Here is a 15,799-nt window from a genome sequence, read left to right as displayed (position 1 = left end):
ACAAGAAAAAAATCAAACATGCTGTAATAATTTCCAAGCTTCTGCTTCAGTGTGTACACCACATGTGTGTGTGTGTGCATTAAAACTGAGCATAGGCTCCAAATAAGCTGGACAAAGTACATCACGCAAAGCTGTGGATGCACGGGGGATTCGCCCTCCACTACTTCAGCAGGAGAAGAAAATCAAAATGCAGCTTTTAGCTTCAGTTTAATGACGTTTGCATCTGCTAAAGATTAGCTGCAGAAATTGTAATAATATACAAAAAAACCCACTTATATGGCTTTTGACAGAATCGCAAAGCACATCAGTTCAGGATTAATGTCATGGACATTATTACCGTAATGCAATTTTAAAGTGTAAATTAAATTGAAAAGCCTGTACTGAATTACCTCTTCACTGTATTGTTTCTTGATGTAATAAAAGAGGAGTCAATGCGTAAGATTATGATGATTAATAAGACCGAACAAAAAACACAAATTCTATATGACTTTTTCTTCTTTTTTGTAATGAAATCTGATAAAATAATGCAAGCAAAAACTTTTATTAAACTGGAACTCAAGCTCCACGGGGCACAAGATGACCTCATAGCAATGTGCTGGAGGAGCAGAACAATGAAAATCAGATAGGTTTCTGCCTAATGAAAATGCATATAATTGCTATAATACACGCTGTATGCAGAGAGAAGGGCAGACAGACACAGAGGAGAATCTAGGCCAATGCAAAGCCTCTCAGACCGGCTGCACTTTAACAACGCACTGAAACTAAATCTCTTTCTTTCTATCATTTACTATCACTCTCTCCTCTTTTTTCTACTTTTTTGTCCTCACACACACTTTCTTCCTCACTCTCTTCCTCCATCCCTCACTATATCTCCCTTTCTTTATCCCTATTTCTTCACCCTCTCTCATCTCTCTCTTTCCCCCTCCCCCCTTGAGTCCAGTACTTAGTAGGATCTGCTCTTATCTCGGCCCAGCAGCGTGTCATTTAGCTCTTCCTGTCCCTTGCCTCTCCCTGCATTGTTGGACCGTCTCGGTTTGGCCCAGCTTGGCCTTGTGTGGCAGCACTGGAGAGGAGGGATTGTGGGTTTTAAACTGCTATATTTGTGCAAGGGTGTTGGGAACTGATGACATATTGCAGAAGCCGAACAAGAGCTTCTTTAGCCAAGAGAGACTGTTTCAGTGCTTTTAGGATTTTGTTTGTAAAATTCTGCACAAGGAAACATTTCTAAAGGGTGACTATGTTAATTAGTGGACAGCCCTCAGATGAAGAGCTGCACATGCAGGATGAAGAGGTTGTGACAACTGACACTAAAAATAAAACACACAGCACATTACGCATTTGCAGAATTTGGCTACCTGGCCTTGCCGAACCTTTGCAATGCCTGTTAGCTTTACAGCGGTATTACTTCCCATTCCTATTTTTACAGTTTGGTGACAGCAGTGACAAACAGCCTCTGATGACAGCAGCTGAACGCTTCAGTTTGAGCGTGACGACAGGCCAACAAATCAAGCTAAACATTGGCAGTTCTCAGTTGTAGCCTCGCGCTACCGTTGTGTTGGTGAACATTTCTTTCTGCTTTTTAGTGAGTATCAGTGAGCGGAGCGGCATGACCATCGGAGTGTGTGTCTGTGTGTGTACGTGTGTGACGATACTGAGGAAACTGGGCCTCGTCTCTCCCTGACAGCTGGTGCCCTCTGGGTAATCTGGACCCGTCCAATCAGAAGCAAGGATTAGCAGGCCATTGTCTTGGCATGAGTGTGCGAGTGTGGGTTTGTCTTTATGTGTAGATTGTAAATATGGGTACATGCATGTGTGTGTGTGTGTGTGTGAGACTGTAGCAGAAAAGGCCATTCTGTCACTGGAGATCATATTGAAGCTGCCGTACAGCTGTGCTGCACCAACAAAGACCTGCTTAGTCCCATTACAAAAATATTCACACAGAGATCAGTGAATATGCATTTAATACAAAACACATTGTGCTTTTCATTGCAGGCCAAGCGGATCCCAAAGCACTGCTATAATTTCTTGCACACCTTTTTTTCCCAGACTGGAATCCAGAAATAGTTCCTGAGTCATTTTTGTGTTAGCAAAATAAACTTTTTGGTTTTTGTGAGTAATTTCACATAATCAAGTGTGGCACTCTAATGTGTAACAGCACTCTAATCACCATCTTTGCCTAAACATTTTCTGGAAATGAAACTCACATTGATTTTCTTTCCTCACTTTCTAGCATATTGGATTTTAAGAAAAGGATATACGGATTTTTGACTTTTGAGGCAGTGAATCGAGCTGTGAAGCAAACAGGAAGTAGGCTCATATCTCAGCAACTGTTTCATGCATTGACATTAAACTTGGTGCATAATTTGAAGCAATGGGGTTCATTATCACTGTGACACATTACCACTCATGTAAAGTTATTAAATGTATGCATCCAACAGATATGGAAAAATTAGAGCATCCATTTGGAGTTGTGTTATTTGAACAGTTTTTAGTTTTCTTTCTCTTTGGTCTTCAGCTCCTGAGATAAATTTATGTCTTTGTCTTCTGGTTGTTCCACGTTCTTCTCCCAGCCAGTTAATAAATTAGACTGTCAGCAGGTAGTTTGTCTGATGAAAGACTGAGGAGAAACCAAAAGCCGTTCCCACACACTGCTACAGCCCTGAACCACTCTAGACATCACCAGGCAGACGTGCATGAAGAAAGCGTACGTCCGACTCGATCAGATCAGAAATTAACCTGCCAGCTCCCCGCTACAAAGTCTGTATGCTATCCGATTAAGCGTGTGTGAGAATCAGCAGGTAATTGTCTGGTGAATTCACAGTGAGGGAACAGGCATCCTGCGTCCTGGCTCCAGCATGCGCTGCTCGGGCAGCTCCCTCGCCTAAACCAAATTGAGTATCTCCAATAGTGACAGTGTGTGAGAAGTGAACTGGCTCTCGCCTGCTGTGTGCTACACAGCATATGAACAAAGAACAAACATAAGAACAGAAAAGATGATAGAAAGATGATATCCTGACCTTATTTCTCCCAACATTAACCAAAGTTCATGTGCAGACTTTGTGTAATCTAAACTTATGGAGCTTTAAACTTTAAACTGTACACACAGATTTTACCATCTTATCTGGAAGTTGTTATCTCACAAAGCAGGAAGACTGAAAAAAAAATCTATATATATTTAAAAAATTTTAATTTAGCTGCTAAATGAAGAGACACTCGAAAAGGCTGCTGATTATGTTCATGTTTTAAGGGGCCGTTTGTGTTTTAATTATCATGCTCATTCTCGTGTCTCAATGTCTTATTTCCCTGCAGGAAAAGCGCAGACAGTGAGCAACATACAAATGCCAAAAGAGTACCAACATAATAGAATTTATGCATCCCTCAGAGAGCGAGCTCTGTTGGCAGTCAGTTCTACGCCGTTGCAAAAACATCACTATGTGTTTGTGTGTGTGTCTTTGTATATGACTTGAGCATTTCCCCTTGTAAAACGAACTTCATCATTTGACATTTTAACGGCTGGAAGCTTTTTCCAGACTTGACATGCTGCAGCTGCTGAAGTAATATCTGTTCAATGTTGTTAAACCTTCTGTGTTTACATAATGTTTTAAGGGCATTTCTTAGACACAGAACACAGGGCAGGAAGAAAGACAATAAAGTCCTTATTTATAGCATTGCTATTCACGAGTGTGGACATAGTGAAGTTGTGCTTTCTTACTATGGTTTAAAAACTGCAGGTGCTTTCATGCGGTGTTGTCAGGCCTTGCTGGTAACGTTTTTCACATTGCTGCACGGATAATTGAAACAAGAGCAGTAAAAAGAAACACCAGTTACACTTACAGCAACAACAGCTAGGCAGCACCACTGAAATGCATTTCATAATGAGATAATGTCCCCAAGTTTTGGAAAACGTGAGTGCAAAGATGACAAAAATCAAACATTTATGATTTATGAACAGAGCACAAATAAATAGACCGGAGCAAACTACAAAGGAGTTACAGCCTACGAAACACATCAGAGACACAAAGAACTAAGCTCCAAAGTTTCAGGTCAGGAGGTTGGTCAGTTCCTATCATGAAACACATGCAATCCTTTGTAGTTTGCTCCGGTCTATTTATTTGTGCTCTGTTCATAAATCATAAATGTTTGATTTTTGGCATCTTTGCACTCACGTTTTCCAAAACTTGGGGACATTATCTCATTTATGAAAGCATTTCAGTGTGCAGTAGGGCTGGGCCATATTATACCGTTCACGGTAATACCGGTATAATGTTAGGCAACGATAGGAAAATGAAATATCGCGATAGAATGGGAGTAAAACGCGCATGCGCAGTGCCTTTGTTTTCATACGCACATGGCCGATTGTTGAGTGAAACAGATGAACCAGAATTGGTTTGTAAAAATGGTGCAACTTCAGTGATGTGGAACTGGTTTGGTGTTTGTCCGTCAGATACACAACAAAGCACATTTTTTTGCAGAACATGCAAGCGGCCGTCGTTATTGTCGGACTAAGATGCTCTTAAATCTGGGAGTAATCTGGGTCCTAAACTCCGTATGCTTCAGGTCAAACAACACTGCAGCATCACTTAGAGTTAAAAACTGTCTAAATTCTTTCATCTTTAATAAAACGATCAGCATTGCTGCTTTACCAGGTGTAACTATAAAGTTTAACTTCCAGGCATCCATGAAAACAAAAGTTATTACATTTAACGGAGTTAGAAGTTAGCAGGAAGCTAGCGGAAGTTAGCTCGCTAGTTTCGCTAGTTACCTAAGCATGATATAGCATGTTCTGACTGAGAGATTTCTGAAAAAAATCAAACGTACAGCTCTGCTATCACTTCCAACATAAATGAAGACAGGAAACTAAACAGCAGTGACGTTTGTAGGGTTACTGAAGTTGGGCTAGCTGGTATATAATGATGTGCTACGTGATCGCTAGCGACACAGCTATGTTAGCATAACATAAACAGTGAAGCTGGAGGACGAACACTAACACTTTTCCACTTATAAAAGTTAACGTGAAGGTTCTTCATGGTTAGAGACAAATGCAATCGCATGGCAGGATGCTGTAAACGGACCAAACTTCAGTCAGGAGAACAACTGAGATAATCCATCCACAATACGAGGTTAGTCATTAATATACTGCAACAACATGGGAATAGAGCAGCTGCCAGAGAATTCAACATTAATGAATCAATGGTACAGAAGTGGAGGAAGCAAGAAGAATGAGTTTAATAAAGTTTGATTTATCTGACTGCTTTGTTTCGCTTAATGTGCCTTATAATCCCGTGCACCTTATGGTCCGAAAAATACGTACTGCACACTGCAGTTTAATGTTGCAAAGCACCTCTTTTTAACTTCAGTGGATATTATACATGGTTATGCTCAGGATATGTCAGCCCATTTCTACTGGAAATGCCTTTTGGTTAAACTTTCAGCAAGGAATTTGCATTTGCACTGTTACATTTTTATAAAGCTTTAATGTACATAAAAACCAGCTTCTTGTTTAAGTGAAAATAAATGGAAGGTTGTCTTTTTGCGCTAGTAATGTTGTGGAGTTGTATTTTGTCTCGCATCAATTATATCGTCGGTTATATCGTTATCGCAAATTTTCAAATATATATCGTGATAAATATTTTTGGCCATATCGCCCTGCTCTACTGCCTAGCTGTTGTTGCTGTAAGTGTAACTGGTGTTTCTTTTTACTGCTCTTGTTTCAATTATCCGTGCAGCAATGTGAAAAACGTTACCAGCAAGGCCTGACAACACCGCATGAAAGCACCTGCAGTTTTTAAACCATAGTAAGAAAGCACAACTTCACTATGTCCACACTCGTGAATAGCAATGCTATAAATAAGGACTTTATTGTCTTTCTTCCTGCCCTGTGTTCTGTGTCTAAGAAATGCCCTTAAAACATTATGTAAACACAGAAGGTTTAACAACATTGAACAGATATTACTTCAGCAGCTGCAGCATGTCAAGTCTGGAAAAAGCTTCCAGCCGTTAAAATGTCAAATGATGAAGTTCGTTTTACAAGGGGAAATGCTCAAGTCATATACAAAGACACACACACAAACACATAGTGATGTTTTTGCAACGGCGTAGAACTGACTGCCAACAGAGCTCGCTCTCTGAGGGATGCATAAATTCTATTATGTTGGTACTCTTTTGGCATTTGTATGTTGCTCACTGTCTGCGCTTTTCCTGCAGGGAAATAAGACATTGAGACACGAGAATGAGCATGATAATTAAAACACAAACGGCCCCTTAAAACATGAACATAATCAGCAGCCTTTTCGAGTGTCTCTTCATTTAGCAGCTAAATTAAAATTTTTTAAATATATATAGATTTTTTTTTCAGTCTTCCTGCTTTGTGAGATAACAACTTCCAGATAAGATGGTAAAATCTGTGTGTACAGTTTAAAGTTTAAAGCTCCATAAGTTTAGATTACACAAAGTCTGCACATGAACTTTGGTTAATGTTGGGAGAAATAAGGTCAGGATATCATCTTTCTATCATCTTTTCTGTTCTTATGTTTGTTCTTTGTTCATATGCTGTGTAGCACACAGCAGGCGAGAGCCAGTTCACTTCTCACACACTGTCACTATTGGAGATACTCAATTTGGTTTAGGCGAGGGAGCTGCCCGAGCAGCGCATGCTGGAGCCAGGACGCAGGATGCCTGTTCCCTCACTGTGAATTCACCAGACAATTACCTGCTGATTCTCACACACGCTTAATCGGATAGCATACAGACTTTGTAGCGGGGAGCTGGCAGGTTAATTTCTGATCTGATCGAGTCGGACGTACGCTTTCTTCATGCACGTCTGCCTGGTGATGTCTAGAGTGGTTCAGGGCTGTAGCAGTGTGTGGGAACGGCTTTTGGTTTCTCCTCAGTCTTTCATCAGACAAACTACCTGCTGACAGTCTAATTTATTAACTGGCTGGGAGAAGAACGTGGAACAACCAGAAGACAAAGACATAAATTTATCTCAGGAGCTGAAGACCAAAGAGAAAGAAAACTAAAAACTGTTCAAATAACACAACTCCAAATGGATGCTCTAATTTTTCCATATCTGTTGGATGCATACATTTAATAACTTTACATGAGTGGTAATGTGTCACAGTGATAATGAACCCCATTGCTTCAAATTATGCACCAAGTTTAATGTCAATGCATGAAACAGTTGCTGAGATATGAGCCTACTTCCTGTTTGCTTCACAGCTCGATTCACTGCCTCAAAAGTCAAAAATCTGTATATCCTTTTCTTAAAATCCAATATGCTAGAAAGTGAGGAAAGAAAATCAATGTGAGTTTCATTTCCAGAAAATGTTTAGGCAAAGATGGTGATTAGAGTGCTGTTACACATTAGAGTGCCACACTTGATTATGTGAAATTACTCACAAAAACCAAAAAGTTTATTTTGCTAACACAAAAATGACTCAGGAACTATTTCTGGATTCCAGTCTGGGAAAAAAAGGTGTGCAAGAAATTATAGCAGTGCTTTGGGATCCGCTTGGCCTGCAATGAAAAGCACAATGTGTTTTGTATTAAATGCATATTCACTGATCTCTGTGTGAATATTTTTGTAATGGGACTAAGCAGGTCTTTGTTGGTGCAGCACAGCTGTACGGCAGCTTCAATATGATCTCCAGTGACAGAATGGCCTTTTCTGCTACAGTCTCACACACACACACACACACATGCATGTACCCATATTTACAATCTACACATAAAGACAAACCCACACTCGCACACTCATGCCAAGACAATGGCCTGCTAATCCTTGCTTCTGATTGGACGGGTCCAGATTACCCAGAGGGCACCAGCTGTCAGGGAGAGACGAGGCCCAGTTTCCTCAGTATCGTCACACACGTACACACACAGACACACACTCCGATGGTCATGCCGCTCCGCTCACTGATACTCACTAAAAAGCAGAAAGAAATGTTCACCAACACAACGGTAGCGCGAGGCTACAACTGAGAACTGCCAATGTTTAGCTTGATTTGTTGGCCTGTCGTCACGCTCAAACTGAAGCGTTCAGCTGCTGTCATCAGAGGCTGTTTGTCACTGCTGTCACCAAACTGTAAAAATAGGAATGGGAAGTAATACCGCTGTAAAGCTAACAGGCATTGCAAAGGTTCGGCAAGGCCAGGTAGCCAAATTCTGCAAATGCGTAATGTGCTGTGTGTTTTATTTTTAGTGTCAGTTGTCACAACCTCTTCATCCTGCATGTGCAGCTCTTCATCTGAGGGCTGTCCACTAATTAACATAGTCACCCTTTAGAAATGTTTCCTTGTGCAGAATTTTACAAACAAAATCCTAAAAGCACTGAAACAGTCTCTCTTGGCTAAAGAAGCTCTTGTTCGGCTTCTGCAATATGTCATCAGTTCCCAACACCCTTGCACAAATATAGCAGTTTAAAACCCACAATCCCTCCTCTCCAGTGCTGCCACACAAGGCCAAGCTGGGCCAAACCGAGACGGTCCAACAATGCAGGGAGAGGCAAGGGACAGGAAGAGCTAAATGACACGCTGCTGGGCCGAGATAAGAGCAGATCCTACTAAGTACTGGACTCAAGGGGGGAGGGGGAAAGAGAGAGATGAGAGAGGGTGAAGAAATAGGGATAAAGAAAGGGAGATATAGTGAGGGATGGAGGAAGAGAGTGAGGAAGAAAGTGTGTGTGAGGACAAAAAAGTAGAAAAAAGAGGAGAGAGTGATAGTAAATGATAGAAAGAAAGAGATTTAGTTTCAGTGCGTTGTTAAAGTGCAGCCGGTCTGAGAGGCTTTGCATTGGCCTAGATTCTCCTCTGTGTCTGTCTGCCCTTCTCTCTGCATACAGCGTGTATTATAGCAATTATATGCATTTTCATTAGGCAGAAACCTATCTGATTTTTATTGTTCTGCTCCTCCAGCACATTGCTATGAGGTCATCTTGTGCCCCGTGCAGCTTGAGTTCCAGTTTAATAAAAGTTTTTGCTTGCATTATTATATCAGATTTCATTACAAAAAAGAAGAAAAAGTCATATAGAATTTGTGTTTTTTGTTCGGTCTTATTAATCATCATAATCTTACGCATTGACTCCTCTTTTATTACATCAAGAAACAATACAGTGAAGAGGTAATTCAGTACAGCCTTTTCAATTTAATTTACACTTTAAAATTGCATTACGGTAATAATGTCCATGACATTAATCCTGAACTGATGTGCTTTGCGATTCTGTCAAAAGCCATATAAGTGGGTTTTTTTGTATGTTATTACAATTTCTGCAGCTAATCTTTTGCAGATGCAAACGTCATTAAACTGAAGCTAAAAGCTGCATTTTGATTTTCTTCTCCTGCTGAAGTAGTGGAGGGCGAATCCCCCGTGCATCCACAGCTTTGCGTGATGTACTTTGTCCAGCTTATTTGGAGCCTATGCTCAGTTTTAATGCACACACACACACATGTGGTGTACACACTGAAGCAGAAGCTTGGAAATTATTACAGCATGTTTGATTTTTTTCTTGTGCCCTGGGGATTAATTTCCTGATTGGACGAAATCCTGGAAACAGACATAAACTGAGCGATGCCGATATGTTCAGAAGAAGGAGAGAGGAAATATGAACCCTGATGTTTTCTGTGAGGTGAAGAATATCATGTTTTACGAGCTTTCGTGGACACTGCGGCTAATTAGCTTTGACTCCGAACAGCTTTCTCTCTCCCTGGCAAATATACAAACGCACGATGTATTAAATCAATACTTTCATTTGTTATTTGTGTAATTACAAGTTTGTAATTAGGTTTTCTGTTGTGTTTTTTAACAGCACCTATACAAAGTTCATTTTTCTCCACTTCGATCTTTTGTTCTATTTCTTGATAGTTGGTGTTTTCACCCCCTCTCTCTCTTTGTTGCTATTTCCCGCTGCTGCTGTGTTATTTCCCAGTGGGGATCATTACAGTTTCCTGCGATCTTTTCTTATCTCACAGTTGTTATTTTTTGAATAGAAGCATGTGCCATGGCTGGTTTTATTTCTATTCAGCAGCATAAAGAAGATGAAAACAGAAAATTCTGAACGTTCAAGTTAAACTGAGAGAGCTGCGTTACATCAAACCTCTACCTGCTCTCTGTGCTTTCCCACCAAGCTGCAGAAACCTCTCTGAAATGCTGAGAAAAAAGCTGGGATACAGTCAGTCATAATTTCAAAAAGATCTTGTAAATATAGGAATCACATTGATAGAAATAACTGCTGACTAAATTATAAGGATTGCCGTCTTCTTCTGCATGTTTCTTGCAGTAGCGCTCAGCTGTGGTGTGCTGCTGCCACCCTGCTTTACAGGCTTGCACAGCACGCTGATTCATAAAAGTACTCAAGAGATTAAAAGTACTCATCTGAATGGTTTCATATCGTGACAAGTGATGATTATTATTTATCTTTGCTTGAAATGATGATCACGATACCACTAGCCACCAGTTTAAGCTCACACACTGACCCATCCGTGTGTGTGTTTGTGTGTGTTTGTGTAGGCACAACAGAGCGTGTGTGTCTGATCCAGGGGACTGTGGAGGCACTGAATGGTGTCCATGACTTCATCGCTGAGAAGGTGAGGGAGATGCCTCAGAGCACTCAGAAGACAGAGCCGGTGAGCATCCTGCAGCCGCAGACCACCGTCAACCCGGACCGAGTCAAACAGGTCAGTCTCATTATAGGATGCAAGGAAAGCCAATAAAATACTAATGTTCATGAATTCTTGTTTTCTTTTAAATAACTGTTTATTAACTGTGTTTGTGTGAGAGGCGGCTGGGTGTGTAAGGTAGGGAGGAGACGAAGTGGTTTCCTTGGTTTTCTCTGGAATGGCGAACTGTGTGTGTGCGTGTTTCTGTGTATGGGCTATGATTTTCTGCCTGAGTAAAGTTGAATGAGGCACAACATGAGGGAAAACAATGATGGCAATACAGATATGTACACACACAAGGGAGGACGAGAGAGAGCGAGGGAGTAGAGAAAGTAATATTAGAAGGAAATATTTATAAAAAGGTGGAAAGATCAAAAAGAGAGTGAATTAGATGAGATTCGTTGTAATATGCGAACATAAAACAGGCTGCAGTTTATGGGACATGAACACGAACACGTGACATCAACTGCAGGCCTGCCCACCACGCACACACACACACACACACACACACACATGCTGACTATGCCAAATCCCTAAATAATCATCCCAACAGGAAATGACTTCCCACTAAGGGAGGAAGTGTGAGCGAGTGTCCAGATCACTCTCTCTCTCTCTCTCTCTCTCTCTCTCTCTCTCTCTCTCTCTCACACACACACACACACACACACACACACACACACACACACACACACACACACACACACACACACACACACACACACACACACACACACACACACACACAAGTGTGCAATCATGTGGATGTATGTGTGTGTGAGTAATCGTGTTTTCATGTGTGTGTGTTGTTATATTTTCATAATATTAATTGGCAAAAGAAAAAAAAGTAGTGGGTGCAATCTTTAAATCTAGATGTTCCCAGTTTGACACAGGTATATACAACCAAGCACCTAGCTATGCATTCTACATTTAGGAACATGTGTGAAAGAATGCGTCATCCTAATGAGCTCACTGAATTTACAAGAGGCAATTTAAAAGGAAGCCACCTTGCAGCAATCAGTGTGAAATCAGTGTGAAATTCCTTCCCACCTAAATATTCTATGATTATTGTATGTGGTGTTACTGCAAAGTGGAAGCATATATGAGCCACAGCAACTCGGCCACAAAGTGGTAAACCACTTAAGGTTACAGAGTGGATTGACCAAGTGCAGAAACGTCACCAGCGCTCTGCTGAATCTGCAACCTCAGAGCTCCAAATCTCCTCTGACATTAACATCAGCACAAAAACTGTGCGCCAGGAGCTTCGTGGGTTTCCATGACCAAGCAGCTTCTCTAGGTGTAATGTGTAGGTAGCTCAGTGCTTCTGTCCATACAGATTTTAAACCCCTGGACTTTGGTAGTGGTAGAAATATTGCATTCGGTGGTACAGGAATGCATCAAAGGCTTTAACTTAATTTGTGACATTAGGAAGAAACTGTCCATCCACCGAGATCCAGATATGAGAAGACATTTCTAATATAACTTTTGATCACAGTGCATCAGTCTTCATCAAACACATTTCGGCTGATTATTAGGTTAGTGCATTAAAAGCAGGACTGTGGTTTTAGCACATACACCGCTGTTATCGCCCCACACTATATTGTCTGGAGCAGCACTCAAAAGTCAGAAGCAGCACAAGTGTCACCATTTCACTAAGTTGTTGTTTGCCCAGAAACTCTGAGTTCAGTGCTTCGCACAGACTCAGTCCACTGCTGATCGCACAACTAAATGTGAGTGCCAATACCAGCTGTGTAATGGAGGACAATTAGGGTGGCCACATTGATTATGATCCCAATCTGTTTAAGTGATTATCATCATTCTCTCTTCATGATTGGTCTCATTGATTAGTCAAGTCTGGCATTGTTTCCATCTATTGACTCTTCAGGCTTGCCAGACAGTGCATTCAGCCATGCCTGTTGGCACACACACACACACACACACACACACACACACACACACACACACACACACACACACACACACACACACACACACACACACACACACACACACACACACACACACAACACACACACAATGCACTAGACACTAAAAAGTGTAAACTATACTTAAAAGGCTGTTAAATCAACCACACATTTAAAAAACTAATCTAAATGTATTATGTGTGCTGCAGAGTGAAAAACTATTTTTATGCCAGAATTTTCTATTTTTCTTCTTCTTCTGCTCTCAGTCCGGGTGTTGCATTAGAGTTGCGTACATTTTACCTCGTTGTTTGCGATTTCTCATCCTCTTTCATGAGCAGAATTTGGGGGCTGGGGAGGGGAAGGAGCGCTACGCCTTTATAGTTTTGAATAATTACAGTTATCAGACTTTTATACACACAGACACACAACAAAGCCCTCAGAGACGGTGTTTTCGCAGAGTGCACAATTCTGAGGTGCCGTTATAAAGAGAGTTTTATGCATAATTAATCAATTCTGGGTGCACACACACTCATACAGAGAATTCTCGAGCCCACACATACCCAGCAGAGTTGAACTCAAACGGGCAAATTGTTCAAAAAGGCTGCTGCGTTTTAAAAGCTGCTGCATGCAGATAACGATGCTGAAGCGCATTAGCACATCTGGTGTTTTGTTTCCCTGTGTCTGAAAAGTTAATTTCATCATTTTAATATATGTAGTACTGGAAAGGCATATTATATGTCGAAAAGTATGCAACACCCATGGGTCATGGTACCTATCTCCTTCCATCCCATTCAGTTAGGAGAGCATAAGTGAGTGAGCCACTGAAGCTGGCCGATAAGACTTGGCTTATAGTCGGTGCAGCAGTTCAGGAAACTGACAGATGGTCTTACGGCCTGTTAAGTTTTTCCACACCAAACTCAGGTTTCCGTGGCCAGGCAACCATTGCAGGCTCCAGGGAAGTTATTGGGTGAGAAATGGCAAATTATAATTTCTCCACTTCAGTTTTTGCACAGATTGTAGGCGGTTTTGTTACTATTGGACTGACCAAGGTTAGCTGCTTCCAGTTTCCAATCTGAATTATTTATTTAACTCAAGTGTCCTTCTTTCCCTCCGTATACAGTTAGTGTATATGTCCAATTTGCCGCTTGTGCATCATGAGCCTGAGCCGGAGGCTGACCGACAGCTGGATAATGCTATTTTGGATGATACGAGCAGCCAAAGGGAGACAGGCAGGCTAATAGCTGTTGATATTTAGATACTTATAATAGATGGTGAATCCCCTGTTGCTCTTTAGGCTATTTATACCATGTTAGAGAGGCAATCAAATGGACTTGGGCAGCATTTGACAATGCACAGATAAAAGACATGTTCTCACACATAGAAGGAGAACACCCTCACTAAAATAGCCTCGTCGGCCATGCCGGATACTCACTGTAAATAAAGAAAAAGTTGAGAAAACTCATAACTTGTAAGCAACTTGGTTGATTGGCTGTTTCAGTTTTCTCAACTTTTGCTTTTGTTTGTGCTACGATTTAGTTCTGGTAATTACAATTTTCTTGTTCAACTAATTACGATATTTCTGTGAGGTTAATAAAACTTTTGTTTTGGCACAGTCCTTTTTCACAAGACTCCCTTCCTGACACAAATCTCCCATTTACCCAGGATTGGCAGCAGCAGTGGGATTACATTAGCTTGTGATCCCCACGGCACAATGTTGGGGTTTGTGTTTCCTCCTGGCTGCAAACTGGAGATCTTTTGTGTGTTAGGCAAACACGCTAACTCCTACGCTATTGAAATTTTGCACATTTTACACATTAACCCCTCAGGGATATCTGGTATGTTTTTGTTGCTATCCTATAACACTATAATAAAAATGAAGAGGACACACAAGGTCATCTAAAACATTATGTGTTTCTATAATGTAAGCGTAAAAACATTTGTCTAACAAGCAAAAGGTTTCTTGTTCTACCTCGTGACTTCCAGGTACGATCACAAGCTAATGTAGTATCACTTAAATCCAGATAATTGGGAGGATTACATGTGGTGTAAAAATCAAACAAAAGTTGAACAGTGTATCTTAGTTTCTGTCTTTAAAACTGAAAAAAATCAAAGAAAAATACTCATAAATGTAACATGGAAGATAGTTTGTCAGCGATGAGTAACCAAACACACTACACTACACAGCCATACATAAATACACACAAATGCAATGTTGTCCTTAGTAAGATGAGACCTCTTGGTAGATCCTCACAGCATTTTAAAAGCGTGGCTGTCATTGTGCAAACGCTTGTCCGACCCATTGTAGACAAACTCACTTTGACCTGCTGAATGGATCTCATTTACAAACACACTCATACACATGTGCCTCTGAAGGATGACTTGGTAGTGCGGCTGCCGATTGTGTTGACTATTCTGGTTTTGGATAAAATGTCCTCTCCTCCTTCTTCTTGTCGAGGCCGCGGCTGTTGTAGCATTTGCTGTTGGCATTTACTGTTTGACCCCATAGGACTAGCTGGCACAGAAAAAAGAGGGGAGCAGCGTGAGAATTTGAGATATCCGAAGGGTGTCTGTGGGAGGAAAGGAGGAAAAATGTCGGAACAAAAGACTGGGTCAAAGAGGGAAAACAAAAAAGTGTGAAAGGAGATGACATAAAGATAGATCGAGAAAGGGAGAAGACAAACAGAGCCAAAAGTGCTAGCCTGACTGGCCGAGTGGGTGACTGAAAGCTGGAAGCAGATCTGAACTCTTGTTAGCCGACAGCTGCAGAGTGGCAGAGAGCTTCAGTGGAATAAGCAGCTGCTGATAGAAAGAAAAACAGCAACAAGAACACCGACAGTCAGCACGCCGCACTTCAAGGCCGCATAACGGGACAACAGACCGGGGAGGAAGTGATTTATGAGCTGGGTGAATTCTTTTAATGAGGTCTGAAGTGATGTACAGATGAAGAGAATTTATTGAAGGATTTCATTACCTTTATTATTCATTGCTTGCCTTTGTTTACACTTCCAAATGCACTCTTGTAAAACACCACCATGCCCCTCTTCACACTGTGGCACGTGCTAATGTTACGATGGACAGTGTTGATCCATCTTTAAATAATCATAGATTGTGAGTGCTCTCAACAATCACTCATATATGTTGATGCACAAATATTAAACAAGTTTTTTTTTCTTTAACTTTAACCTACATTAGAAAATGTATCTCATTAGATATCTCTCTCTTTT

The 15,799-nt window shown here is 41.0% G+C and overlaps 1 protein-coding gene across 3 annotated transcripts in view; it reads right to left on the bottom strand.

The window, feature by feature from the left end:
• Positions 1–15,799, bottom strand: part of nova2 (NOVA alternative splicing regulator 2) — a 103,144-nt gene that overhangs the window by 33,911 nt on the left and 53,434 nt on the right. The window lies entirely within an intron of this gene.

The sequence above is a fragment of the Haplochromis burtoni genome, unplaced genomic scaffold (genome assembly GCF_018398535.1).
Source record: "Haplochromis burtoni strain Fernald_Lab_line unplaced genomic scaffold, NCSU_Asbu1 Contig_153, whole genome shotgun sequence".
NCBI classification, from domain to species: Eukaryota; Metazoa; Chordata; class Actinopteri; order Cichliformes; family Cichlidae; genus Haplochromis; species Haplochromis burtoni.
The sequence above is the reverse complement of the archived record's forward strand: the minus strand, read 5'-3'. Positions and strand labels throughout refer to the sequence as shown.